The sequence below is a fragment of the Anolis carolinensis genome, chromosome 2 (genome assembly GCF_035594765.1).
Source record: "Anolis carolinensis isolate JA03-04 chromosome 2, rAnoCar3.1.pri, whole genome shotgun sequence".
Taxonomy (NCBI): domain Eukaryota; kingdom Metazoa; phylum Chordata; class Lepidosauria; order Squamata; family Dactyloidae; genus Anolis; species Anolis carolinensis.
In genome coordinates, this window is record NC_085842.1 from 5836186 (window position 1) to 5850626 (window position 14441).

At 42.3% G+C, this 14441-nt stretch overlaps 1 protein-coding gene and 1 long non-coding RNA gene across 3 annotated transcripts in view; both read left to right on the forward strand.

The window, feature by feature from the left end:
• Window positions 1–14441, forward strand: part of LOC103282626 (major histocompatibility complex class I-related gene protein-like) — a 233254-nt gene that overhangs the window by 28145 nt on the left and 190668 nt on the right. The window lies entirely within an intron of this gene.
• On the forward strand, window positions 6207–10421 carry LOC134297168 (uncharacterized). Its single transcript, XR_010003935.1, has 3 exons — window positions 6207–7005; window positions 8818–8856; window positions 10365–10421. It is a non-coding gene; the product is annotated as an uncharacterized LOC134297168 (long non-coding RNA).

Genomic DNA, 14441 nt, shown 5'->3' on the forward strand with positions numbered 1-14441 from the left:
TCCTCACTCAGCCATTCACACAAAGTGTGAGAACCTATCCACCATAGATGTGTGGGTTCTACTTTATAAATATCAGAAGCTGAAAGAGCATCCACGGTGCTTTATATGAAAACAAAGAAGGAGCAAAATGGCAACTGCCAACAGGCCACATGTAATTGAATGCATTTGACCAGTTTTTATGGAATATAATCACAAAGTGATCTGAAACATGCACGAGCTGTTGTACTCACTCAATAACAGGGATCTTGATTTTGGAAGGCATATGCCTTTGCAGATTAGCTCTTTTAGAGCTATTTAAGGATAAATTTAATTACATTTCAACTCTGAGAAGCATATTATTTCAGAGCTTCCTTGATTGCATGGTGTAAATGAATCAAAGAAATAACTGGATAAATAAAATACGGTTTCTTCTAAGTGAAGAAAATTAATTCTAGCAAGTACACTTGCTTTTTGGAGCAGAACCTGAGATCTGAGTTATACCTGCGGGGCATGGGTTTGTTATGTGTCTTCAAGTCATTTCCAATCTATGGTGACCCAAAGGCAACCCTATTGCAGGGTTTGTGGGGCAAGATTTGTTCAGAAGAGGTTTGCCATGGTCCTCCTCTGAGACTGAGGGAGTAGGAGTTGACCAAGGGTCCCTCTCTAAAATTCCCCATGTGAGTGGCTGAGATAGTGACACCTTCATTGCCAAATAGTTCAATGCACACAAACTTTGTTTCTTACATTAACGTTTATTTTGCATAAAATGACCTTCAGACTTAGACTTGGGCCCCATCTCTTAAGATATCTAATTACATGTACAATATGTAAATATTCCAGAATCTGGAAAAATCCAAACTACTTCTGGTCCCCAAGCATTTTTTATAACCTGCCCCTTTCTAACCAGTGTGTTGTGATCCGTAAATTGACATTCTCTACCCCACGCAAAGGCTGGCTGACATCTTGCACCCTCTCATCCTGAGTGGCTGTGATAGGTTTATAAGGTAAAGGTAAAGGTTTCCCCTGATGTTAAGTCCAGTCATGTCTGACTCTGGAGATTGGTGCTCATCTCCATTTCTAAGCTGAAGAGCCGGCGTTGTCCGTAGACACCTCCAAGGTCATGTGGCCGCCATGACTGCATGGAGCGCCGTTTATACATATTTAAATTATTTGATGCAGATGTGCCAGCAAATCAACAATACCAACAAGTTTATTATTTCACTTTGCCTATAACTGTTTAGTTTAATTAGACCCCAAGAGGCTTAAAAATTATTAGACAGTTTTCTGCTATTGAACTATTGGACTTAGATAAGACAACAATCGATAAGGAAAAAGGAATGGAGTTCAAGAGGGGTTAAGTTCAGCAGATGCTAGCTGTTCTTCTGCCCCTCAGAAGAGACATGGATGGTGGGGGTCCTTTCACCAGCCACTGGGCCCAGGTTTAATGGTAAAGCTGAACCTGATGGCTCTTCTGTTATGGCCACTTCCAAGTCCTGTTCTGTAGACTTTGACGGGATTGTGAGGGTTGGTCTTTCACACGTGCTTCACCTTTGGACTCCCAGGCCTCCGCACTTCTTTGTCCATCTATGACCTGTTCCATAAAGGATTTGGGTTGGTGATTTCCTTTTAATTCTTTTGTTCATTTCCATTTTACCTTCAGCCTCCAACTTGAGACTCATCATCGTGTGTGTCGTAGGGGCTCTCCTCATGATAGCTGAAATTGCTTGGCTTGCTGTTTATTTCAGTGAGTACATTCTCAATGCATTTCCTTGTGGGGAAGAGGCATTCTGTGGTTGTGTGGGTGGGAAGTTATTTTCCTTTTGAGGACTCTCTCTACCTTTGAAGGGAAGGTTCAGCTTTGCCGACATCTTGGAGGCATGGACGACTCCATTTGCCTCATCTTATCCCACATCATGAGCACAGGTCTCAGCCTGTTGCCAGGGAAGGTTTCCCAGTTTGTTAATGTCTTTGCTAGAGAACCTGGAAGGCCTCCATCCCTGTGGACTGCTGGGAAGTAATGGGAGAAACTTTGTGGGAGGAGGAAGAGGAGGGTGTGTGGTCTTCTTCAGCAGATCCCTGAGAGTTTGTTTTAATTCCCTGATTCTATCTCTGCAGAAAAACGTCAAGGTGATTACAAAGCAACTTCAGGTGAGTGTTGCCTCTCCCATTTAATGTATACTCCAGATGGATGGGATGGGCATTGGATTAAGATGGATTGAATTTAGACATATGTCCAAGGCTACTCCCAAAGCTGTGGATAAGACAACAGCATTGAACGTAGCTATCAGGGCTGTGAAATCAATGAAAAACATATTTCAAAACTCATTACAAAATTAGGGGGTGCTGGTATTTTGTTTCTAAAGTGTTTCTCAAGTATCGTTAGTGAAAATGTTGTTACTGTAATAAGAGTAACAAAATTTCATTACTTTTTCGTTATAGCAATTGCGCAAAGGGAAAACTTCAGGGCCTCCTTTCTCCCTCATTTTTACAGCTATTGGGGTGAAACTTACTACAGTAGTAGAACATACAGTAGAGTCTCACTTATCCAAGCCTCGCTTATCCAAGCCTCTGGATTATCCAAGCCATTTTTGTAGTCAATGTTCTCAATATATCATGATATTTTGGTGCTAAATTTGTAAATACAGTAATTACAACATAACATTACTGCGTATTGAACTACTTCTTCTGTCAAATTTGTTGTACAACATGATGTTTTGGTGCTTAATTTGTAAAATCATAACTTAATTTGATGTTTAATAGGATTTCCTTAATCCCTCCTTATTATCCAAGATATTTGCTTATCCAAGCTTCTGCCGGCCTGTTTACCTTGGATAAGTGAGACTCTACTGTACTATCACTGTTAGCCCTTCAAGTTTCAGAATGTTTCACTTATCCATGAAATTTTGGGACATTTTCAAAGTTTTTATAAACAACAATTTTTTATTAAAAAAACTACAAGAGCTAGCTCCTTGAATTCTCTATACAATGACACAAGATAACAAGAGACCATTCTCCCCAACTTTGAGAAATATTCATGGATCTACTGATTTTAGGGATTTTTAAAAAAGTTTTGACAAAAACATATACACACACACACACATACACACACACACACACACACCACAACACCTATCTCATTGAATGTCTGTCATATTAACCAATAGAATTTCCATTTAGGGATGGAATCCCTGCATTTGATGCCTTAGTGGTGGGCCAGTAGGAGGTCCCCACATTGGGTGGCATTGGTACGAGACTTTAAGAACACTCATGGTTGCTCTCATTCTCACACTAACACACCTGTCAAAAGGCCATTCACGAAGAAGGGATGGGGATTCAGCAAAAACCTGCTCCTGCAGAAAGAAGGAAGGATTCAGTTTGTTCGGCAAAGTCCTCAAAGAGGGGAAGAAGAGAAAAGATTTTGAGCACTCTGTCCTAGGCACTGGAATGGCAAGGCACCATGAATTTGATTTTGCTACTTTAAACTTTGCTGAAGTAAAACTTTTTGAGTTCCTTTAAGGCTATTCTTGGGGCAAAACTGGACCGTCTGCAGCCCTGGGAGATGGCAGCATAGTGTTGTCTTTCCACCATCCTCCCTGCTTGATAATTGAATTTTAATAGAGTTAAACCAGAGTAGTTGGGGAATAATTAGCTGGCAAGTGAAGTAAGCTATCAAGTGTTTGGAATCACCCTGGACTGCTCAAGTCTAAATGTAGTCAGATAGATGATAGGATTAGACTGAGGGAATCCTTTCCCTGTTCCCAAAGCATGCCTAGATAGGCTTTACTGTGTTTCCCCTCTTTCTATCCTGTTTACGTCACATCCCTTACTTTGATGTTAGTAGAAATGTGAATCTTCAGGGACACTAACTTCCCATTGGTCAGAATGTTTTATTGCCCCAATAAACTGGACCATGAGGTCGGAACCATTTTGGTTCAGTCTCTTCCTCTTTGTCCTTCAAGCTTAACAACAGCATCTTGCTGTCCCTCCAGGCAAGATGTGACTAGATGTTTGTTATTTTTACCTTTTCTTATTTACGTTTCACTTATCCATGGAATTTTGGGAAATTTTCAAAGTTTTTATAAAGAACTTTTTTTATAAAAAAACTACAAGAGCTAGCTCCTTGAATTCTCTATACAATGACACAAGATAACAAGAGACCACTCTCCCCAACTTTCACACACACACACATACACATAACACACCATAACACCTATCTCATTGAATGTCTGTCATATTAACCAATAGAATTTCCATTTAGGGATTTCTTCGCTGAAAATGAAACGGACTTTGGGAGACTTCCGAGGTTTACAAAATGCAAACAAAAAAGTATTGGGTAAGTTTTTATTCTTAAATCTTTTGTTTGGCTCATGCCCACGCCCATGCATCAAATACCATGTTGTAAGTACAAATTTAATCAATTTGATCTGACTTACAAGGACTAACAATAATTGTGTACAGCCCTAGTAGCTATTCAGCCCCCTCATAGAAAGAGCCCAGGAAACATATATTGTTTCCAACCAGTCTGTACCCCTTGGATGTAGATCCCAAAGACAGACATCTGGCCCCAGTGGTCAAGTGCAGAGTGAGCCAGGCTGAGGGAGGGAGTTGTACTTTTATGGGTTTAAATCCCTGATTTTGTCTCTGCAGAAAAATGTCAATATGACTACAAAGTAGTCTCGGGTGAGTGTTGCTTTCCCGTTGCATCTTTACTCCAAATGACTGAGGCAGGAATGGGCATGAGATGGTTGAACTGAGACATGTACTTACATCTATATGTCCAAGAGTTTAGGCCAAGGACAGGCTTTTTTTTTGTAACAGAGCAAAATCATCCAGGAAGGCTCTAAGGCTTGTGGAAACTGCCCTCTCGTCCTCTCTAGAAGGGCAGTGGAGAAATGCAGTCCTCCAGGGTCTCCTGGGGTTCCTATGCAGCCCCCTGGCCTTCCATGTTTGCCTATCTCTGATTGAAGGGCTCTCACTTGGTCATAGTATTTCTGGGCAATTGAGTTCCACTAGTGTATTTCAGAGCCAGTGTGGAGTAGTGATGTGAACATTAGATTAGGACTATGAAAACCAGGGTTTTACGTCCTCACTCAGCCATTCACACAAAGTGTGAGAACCTATCCACCATAGATGTGTGATTTGACCAGTTTTTATGGAATATAATCACAAAGTGATCTGAAACATGCACGAGCTGTTGTACTCACTCAATAAGAGGGATCTTGATTTTGGAAGGCATATGCCTTTGCAGATTAGCTCTTTTAGAGCTATTTAAGGATAAATTTAATTACATTTCAACTCTGAGAAGCATATTATTTCAAAGCTTTCTTGATTGCATGGTGTAAATGAATAAAAGAAATAACTGGATAAATAAAATACTGTTTCTTCTAAGTGAAGAAAATTAATTCTAGTAAGTACACTTGCTTTTTGGAGTAGAACCTGAAATCTGAGCTATACCTGCGGGGCATGGGTTTGTTATGTGTCTTCAAGTCGTTTCCAATCTATGGTGACCCAAAGACAACCCTATTGCAGGGTTGTGGGGCAAGATTTGTTCAGAAGAAGTTTGCCATGGCCCTTCTCTGAGGCTGAGAGAGTGGGACTTGACTAAGGGTCCCTACTGGGTTTCATGGCTGATTGGTGAGCCAAACCCTAGTCTCCAGCCTTGTAGACCAATTTCAAACTACTAAGGCACACTGGCTCCTGTGGTATGCTGGGTTTTTGCCTTCTATTCAAGTGTCACCTTCTTTTTAGGAACTGACCAACCAGGAACAAACATCTAAAACCCAGGAACAAACACAGATTAAAAATGTCGTGATTTCCAGTTGCAGGGACATACAGACATTTGAAGATCCGGATATTCAGCTAAAAACTGTGATATGTCTGCACTTGGAAATCTAGCGTTTTTTGCTTTTTGTAGCGATTGATTCTGGATTTACAAGGAATGGCGTCTGGCCACCCTTCTGATTTCTGCGGGAGCTCTTGGGATAAAGGTTTTGTCTGGACGAGCCCTTAAACACCTACTCACATGGCTAAAGAGACATTGTACAGACCTAGGAGAGACACAGCCTTTCCAAAGGCCATGAACAGAGGGTGGGGATTTCACTGCCGAAAAAACTGACCCTCTTGCCTTTTCCCTCTTTTTAGGAAGTGATAAAAAATCCAGCTCTTCTAGGGAAGGTAAGTGAATCACACTCTGCTCAAAGGGTAGAATAAATTATGAAGGAAAAAGGCACAAAGAGAAAGGTAAACCAGTGAGATGAGATGGTTTGTAGCCCTGGAAGATGGTGATGTAACTGTATTCTTCTGCCACCCCCCCCCCCCCATTTAATATTTGAATTTTAAGAAGGTTAAACTAGAATAGTAGGGGAATAATTCACTGACCCTTGAGCAATGAATTAGAATGTTAAAAAGGAACCCCAATGGGATCCCTGTATTTGATGACATAGTAGGCCAGTAGAAGATCCCCACATCGGGTGGCATTGGTGAGGCACTTAAAGAATTCTCATGGTTGCTCTCATTCTCATGCTAACACGCCTGTCACATTCTCACACTAACACGCCCACAATTTCTAACAGCAGAGAGGGAGAGAGAGAAAAGGGGTGGGAGGGAATCCCATTTGGAACAGCAGCAGCAAAGGCTCAGCTGGTGTTTTGGACTACAACTCTCACAATTCCCAACACCACTGGCCCTCCCAACACAGGTCACAGTCAAATCATGGAAGGGAGGAAAAGGGTACCCTAAAAGACTATTTTATTTTTTTTGAAAAGCAGTAGCTTACAACCAAACCTTCTTGCTTGGGGAGCAAAAGGGAAATTGCCCAAAAGGTTTATTTTGACTTCTCCCCCAATTTCTCCTCCCACAAATTGGGTGATCCTAACGTGAGAGCAATGAGGGCTACTTCATTCCAAATTTGGCAAAACATCCAGAGCTTTGAGAAAAAAGAGGAAAACACCTAGATGCCACAACAACTGGCCCCATGTTTCCTTTGTTTTTCAGAAAGCGATGAAGGGTTCGCCAGCACTGAGGAAGGTAAGTCTTAATGTTTTAAAATGTTAAGATGTATTTTTAACTCAATCTATTTTAAGCTTAATTTGTATGTATTAATGGCATTGAATGGTTGCCACATGTAAGCCTCCTTGAGTCCCCTTCAGGGGTAGAAAAAAGCAAGATAGAAATAGGGCAAATAAATAAATAAAATGAAGAGCTAGAAAAGTGGGTGGGGTGGCTTGTGTTGTGTCTTCCTCTTCTGCCTCTGAGGAGGAGTTGGAAGATAAGGCTGAAGAGGAAGGGGCTGGGGATTTTGGGCAGATGGTCAGGCCTGCTCCGGAGGAAGAAGAAGAGGAGGGAGGCACACTGGTTGCTCCAACTTTTCAAGAACGAAAAAGGGAGCAACAAGCAAGGAATAGGTCCACTGGGATTGCTGAAAAGACACACAGCAATCAGATCACTCCCTAGAGACACATGTGCTCTGGGCTGAAGGCTATAAATCAGGAGCCGGGAATACAGCCATCGCTGGAAGCAACAGATCCAGTTACCTAGCCTTTGACCCTGTATCTGTTCCAGCACGTAGCCTCGCCTTTGTGTTTTTGCCTTGAGAAGAAATTACCAAAGATTCTACCTTGCTCGGCCAAGAAACTTTTGCCTTCTTTTGTGAACTTGCCTGTTGTGGACTTGCTTTTGAGAATTTGATTTTGCTACTTTAAACTTTGCTGAAGTAAAACTTGTTGAGTTCCTTTAAGGCTATTCTTAAGACCAAACTGGACAGTCTGCAGCCCTGGGAGATGGCAGCATAGTGTTGTCTTTCCACCATCCTCCCTGCTTGATAATTGAATTTTAGTAGAGTTAAACCAGAGTAGTTGGGGAATAATTAGCTGGCAACTGAAGTAAGATGTCAAGGAATATGAAATAATCAACAAGATTCTGGAAGGAAGAGGTGGTTTTATATATTGTATCAGAAGCGAACTGAGGATGCAGTTGTAATGTATTTCAAAACACAAAGTTAAAAATTTGGCATGGTACTAAATGTCCTTTTACCAGAAGCTGGCCACTTGGAGTGTCTCTGGTGTTGCTCTAAGAAGGTCCTCCGTTGTGCATGTGGCAGGGCTCAGGCTGCATTGTAATAGGTGCTCTGTGGTTTCCTCTTCTTCACACTCACATGTTGTGGACTCCACTTTGTGGCCCCATTTCTTAAGGTTGGCTCTGCGTCTTGTGAGGACAGAGCACCGTCTCTTCAGCACCTTCCAAGTTCCCCAGTCTTCTGTGTGCCCAGGAGGGAGTCTCGCAATTTCTCTCAACCAAAGCAACTTGCAGCATGCAATCAAACAAATAAACAAACAAAGAGGTGGTTGAGCATAGAGAATGAGAGTGATGTTTCCAACTAGAGACACAGGATAAAAAGGATATTGGGAGGATTAAAAACCTTAGACATGGTAAAGACCAAGAGGGAAGGAGCTCTGAAATGAGGGACAATTTAATAACAATCAAAACAAGAGTCCCAGGCCCATAATAACTGAAGAAATAAAACCACTTCAGGAAAATCTGAAGACAGTGAATAATGGATGGAAATTCCAGAAAAAATGTTGATGTGGAAAGAAGCCCAGCTACATACATTCATTTGATCAGATTCAGTTTTTTCTTACAGCAAAGTTCTCAGAGAGAGAAAAAGGTGTTTTGGAGGAGTCTTTATGGTGGGCATTGAAATGGCAAGGCACCACATTTTTATCTGTGAAAGAAGTTAGGATTGTTGATATGCATCTGCACATCTGCCCTGAGGAAAATATCTAGAATCCCTAAGTATTTCCTGCTTGAAAAACTAACCCCTGTCTTTTCTTCCCTTTTCAGCAAGTGAGAAAGATTCCCATAACTCTGAGGAACGTACATGTAAGTGAACCCCCACTCAGAGAGAATGAATGGCAAAGGAAAGAGGCATAGAAAGAAAAGTTACACTTCTAGGTCAAGGGTCCTCTTGGATCCATACCATTCCCCAAAGCTTTCTCACCTAACCTTCTTTGAGGTCTAGAGAAGAGAAAGGAAAACACTCTCTCCTATCTAGGTTTTCTGACATCTTCTTGTTCAGGAGACGGACTCTATACAGTCAGTCTTCCCAAATCCACAAATTCTATATCCACAGATTCCACATGTCTTCAAAATAAATTCCAAAAACAAACACTACCACATTTCATCACATAATAGTCGCACCGCCTTTTGGGGAAGGCAAAAGCGGCACTCTGGTTGTCTTCGCATAATAGTTGAACCCATAATTCAGTCGCCTGGTGGGTGAATTAAGGGTGTGACTGCCTTTTTAGGGGCTGTGGCCCCATAGCACAAAAAGGGAAGAAGGGCGGTTGGGCTAGAGCAAGGGTCCCCAAACTAAGGCCTGGGGGCCAGATGCGGCCCTCCAAGGCCCCTTTCCTAAACTTTAGACTTAGGGTTGGCCTAAGTCTACTTGGTCTTTGGAAGTCTCTTTGCTTATCTATGGCCTTATGAGATTGTCTAGATGGTCTTTGAAGGTCTCATTGCTTAGCTACGGCCTTATGAGACCATCTAGACGGCTTTTGGAGGTCACTTTCATTACCTATGGTCCTATGAGACTGTCTAGATGGCCTTTGAGGGTCCCTTTCCTTACCTATGGTTTTATGAGATTTTCTAGATGGCCTTTGGGGGCACCTTTCTTTACCTATGGTCTTATGAAACCATCTAGATGGTTTTTGAGGGTCCCTTTCCTTATCTATGGTTTTCTGATGGCCTTATGAGATCATCTAGATGGCCTTTGAGGGTCCCTTTCCTTACCTATGGTCTTTGGAGGTCTCTTTGCTTACCTATGTTCTTATAAGATTGTCTAAATCAGGGGTCCCCAAACTAAGGCCCTCCAAGGTCATTGACCTGGCCTCTGTCCTAAACTTTAGACTTAGGGTTTACCTCAACAGGGGTCTCAACAGGGGCCTTTTTCACTTCATAATAGTTGTCACTGTATAATAGTCACACTTACCCCCCCCCCCCCACACACACACACACACATATTTTGGGCAGGGGAGGATGAAATCTGGTATTTTACTGTGTACATAATAGATTTTTGGTATCTACAAGGGTTCTGAAACCAAACTCCAGGTGGGGACTGAAAGGCACAGTCAGCTCTCACCCGGCATCTTAGAGCCAAAGAGCAGCTGGAGACTGAAATGAGATCCATAGAATCCACTGTGGATGCCATGAAGCCAGTCAGTAGGGACACCGCTCATTGCCAAGCTTGGCCACTGCCCAGAGAGGATTAAATGCTTCCTTGGGTCTATTCCTAGACAACCTACTTGGTCTTCTTCTTACAATGCAGCTCTTAGGCTCTCATTAAATGCTTCTATGAGTAATATACTTTCTCTTCTCTCTCTTTCCAATAGCATTGTGTTCATCTGGCAGTTCTGGTAGCACCGAAACAGGTAAATTGGGGGCAGGGGGGCAATGGGGAGAAGAGGGTCAAGCCTTGAGACAGAGAATCCAATGTCCAGTCCTTATTTGATGAACAATTTCTCCCCCAAACTCACAGAGACCCCCTCAGCCTTGAAGGAAAATAAGTCCAGAAGGAAGAGATTGGTGTTGTGGCACAGGGCAGAGGTGTATTTGTGGTACAGGTGGAGGGGTAGCCAAATGGTACTTTGGAACATCCATTAAAATCCTCATGGAAAGGAGACAGGAAAGTGGATGCTCTTCAGGATAAGAAGAGCATTTTCCTTTCCTGTTGACTTTATTTTGTAAGGAAAGAAAACAGCCTCCACCTTCCACCACTTTGCACGTATCAGATTATGAATGTTTTTCACTTCTAATCCTGAAATCTCCCTTCCCTTTACGTCAGTGGTTCTCAATCTGTGAGTCCCCAGATGTTTTGGCCCCCAACTCCCAGAAATCCTAACAGCTGGTAAACTGGCTGGGATTTCTGGGAGTTGTAGGCCAAAACAACTGGAGACACACAGGTTGAGAACCACTGCCTTACGTCTTTGAAGACATTCTGAGGTCCTGTCCTGCCCCTTCCATCACTCTGAAGTAGCTGCCTTGAGTCTATATTGAGAGATAGGTGCAATAAAAGTAAAACCAATAAAAGTGTCTCTGGAACTTATGAGTTTCTTCTTTATGTGTTATACTCAACTCTGGTGACAAGGGAACGTGGGCTGGAAGAAATCCCAGAGCCCATTTCTGCTGTATTCTACTAGGGACATGCTCCCTTTTTCTGCTACAACTCACAAATGTCTCTAGTTGCTGATTGAGGCCCCTTTAGCCTGGATCGAATCTTTGGGATTCATCCTCCTGCCCTCATTCTAAAGCATTTCCCTGTTTTGTCTCCCTGTAGTGTAACTGGCGCTCCATGCAGTCATGCCGGTGGCCACATGACCTTGGAAACGTCTACGGACAACGCCGGCTCTTCAGCTTTGAAACAGAGATGAGCACCAACCCCAGAGTCAGACACGACTGGACTTAATGTCAGGGGGAAACCTTTACCTTTGCCTATATGTGTGTGTGTGTGTGTGTGTCTCCGCAGTCTCCTTCCTCTTCTGCCTCATAAAGAAGAGAGGAAGAGTGGATCCGCCTACGTATTGGATACTGCTGTGCCTTTTAAGCATTTCTTCAGGGTCTTTCACTTGATGTCACAAATTCAGATTTGTAAGAATGTTTGTATTGGAGAGATTTGGTCCTGAATGTAATGTATGCATTTCCACTTTCATGGTGTCCTGTGCCTCTAACCCCACCTCTGATAGCAGAGGTGTTCTCAGATATCTATGTGAATTGAGTTTGGTATTTTCCATTTATTATGTTGTAATCTGCTTTGAGTCCCCACAGGGGTGAGAAAGGTGGTATAGAATTACATAGCCTGGGCTGGGCTGTGGTGCAGGCTGGTGAACAGCCTGCTGCAATAAATCACTCTGACCATGAGGTGAGAGTGATTTCGAAACCATACCACGGCGGGGCGAGCACCCGTCAATTAAAAAATAAAAAATAGCCCCTGCTTGTTGCTGACCTAGTAACCCGAAAGATAGTTGCATCTATCAAGTAGGAAATAAGGTACCACTTATAAAGTGGAGAGGCAATTTTTAAGTGACTTTATTAGTGCTTTTCTACCATTGTGAAACATGACAATGAGACAGACAAGACTACATGTTGTATGACGACCGAACAGAAGTTGTGGGGAGGCAAATTTAACTAATTTACGACATTGGAATGAGGAAGTGTCATCATAGTGGATGATGAAGCAGCTGCTCCTCCCTGTGGCCAGAATCGAAGGTCACCTCGGGAGAAGGTTAAATTGCTTCTCGGTTCTAGGTGTATAGGAACATTGAATGTTTGCCCTATATGTATATAATGTGATCCACCCTGAGACCCCTTCGGGGTGAGAGAGAAGGGCGGAATATAAATACTATATATCCTAGATTTCCAAAGTACGGAGTCCTAATAATGGTGTAAAACTGCATTGATCTACAGTTGAACTTTTCAAACGTGTGTTGGGACATGTTAATGTGTCAGCTGCAGTATGTAGAGGTGTTGCGCAAACATAGTGAAAACCTTGAAGTCTGTGAAATAAACTTAATGGAAACCTCTGAGGATTCCTGCCATAGATATGGGCAAAACGTCAGGAGAGAATGCTCCTGGAACATGGCCATACAGCCCGGAAAATGCGCAGCAACCCAATAAAGCATATATTTGTTTAAAATATAAATGAAAGACTTTCATGAGATAAATTGTGTCCCTATCCATTTCATTATTACAATTTATGAAAAAAACTGAATTACTGAGTAGCAAATTGATATATGTCTAAAATGTGTGTCATCAACATGAAATGTTTGGAAAGCTCTGATTTACGGAATAGATGCACCCTAAAACTCTTTTAAAAAAATAGTTTGAGATAATAGAAACCAATCCTCTCTATTTTTGTTCAATGTGATGTTTTAAGTGACACATCAGAGTGAATTCTGCCACGAAGCTACAGAAGCCCTCTATTTCGGCCTAGAACTGTTTTATCTCCTTGTTTTTAACATGTGATGTATGTATTGATTGTATGACTGCTTTTCATGTTTGATTTTACAATGTGTAATTTGTCACTGTTTTTATTATTGTTGTGAGCCCCCCCCCCCCGAGTCCCCTCGGGGAGATGGGGCGGGATATAATAAATTTTTTATTATTATTATTATTATTATTATTATTATTATTATTATTATTTATTAATCAAGTAAGCATTGTGACCATCATACATTGAGGGATGCCAGAATTTCTGGGCTGCAGGTCTTCTGTGCTCAAGCCTACTGCAAATAATGGAAACGGGAAGGAAATGGGACAGAAAATGACCCAACAGCATCCTCATCTGGCCCTCCCTGATTTTATTGTGAGAAATTGATTGGATGACTTGTTTTCATTTCTAACTGCTGATTGCCTGTACTTTTGCAAGATGAAAAGTGCTGTCAGTTTTTGGAGAGAAAAATTGGTCTTTGCATAAACAGCTTCCGTAGCTGCTTGTGTTAGAAGCAGCTACGGAAATGTGCCATGAACATGTAGCCCAGACCCTGCCAATGTCCTCCCCAAACACTACGGCCCACCACCCAAGGATTTGGGGACCATTTCATCCTAGATTTTATGTGTTTCCTGGACCACAGGCAGGCATCCCAGGGTTCCTCTCTCTTTCCACTGCTGTTGAATTTGCATGACTCCGCCCACTGCCTCTACCTTAACCCTTTCCTATTCTTTTCAACTCTGCATAGCAAACAGACTAGAACTGAGCTGCAACTAAACATACTGGAGGGGTTTGGGGCATTGATTCCATATGATGGAAGTTGTAGTTCACCCTGCATCAAGTCAGAGCACTGTGACCCCCACTGACAATGAACCTGGACCACATTTGACACACCGAACACCCATGGCTGACAGAACATACTGGAGGGATTTAGGGGAAATTCACCTTGATTTATAACCGTTGTAGGTACTGGGATGTATAGTTCACCTGCAGAAGGGAAATTCACTACAATTCTATGATTCTATACTTAAAGTTTGTGGGCAAGTTTACTTAAGATGTATCATGGGTGGGGTTCAGTGCGCTCTCTGGTTGAGTCAGCATGGTGAGTCAGTTCCCTCAAACCTCTCCAGTGGTTTTGTGTGCCAAATTTAGACCCAATCCACCATCAGTGGAGGTCACAATTTCTCTGGTTGTGGGTGAATTACAACTCTCAGAAAGGAAGGTCAGTTCCCTCCAAATTCCTCCAGGAATTAAACCAGCATATAAGATATGTGTGCCAAGTTAGGTCCAGATCCATTGGTGTTTGGGTTCACAGTGCTCTCTGGATGTAGGTGAACTACAACTCCTTCAAATCAAGGTGAAATTTCCCCAAAGACCTCCAGGATTTCTTGCTGGTCATGGGGGCTCTGTGTGGCAAGTTTGGTTCAAGTTCATCCTCAGTGGAGTTCAGAGTGCTCATTGATTGCAGCAGAACTATAAATCC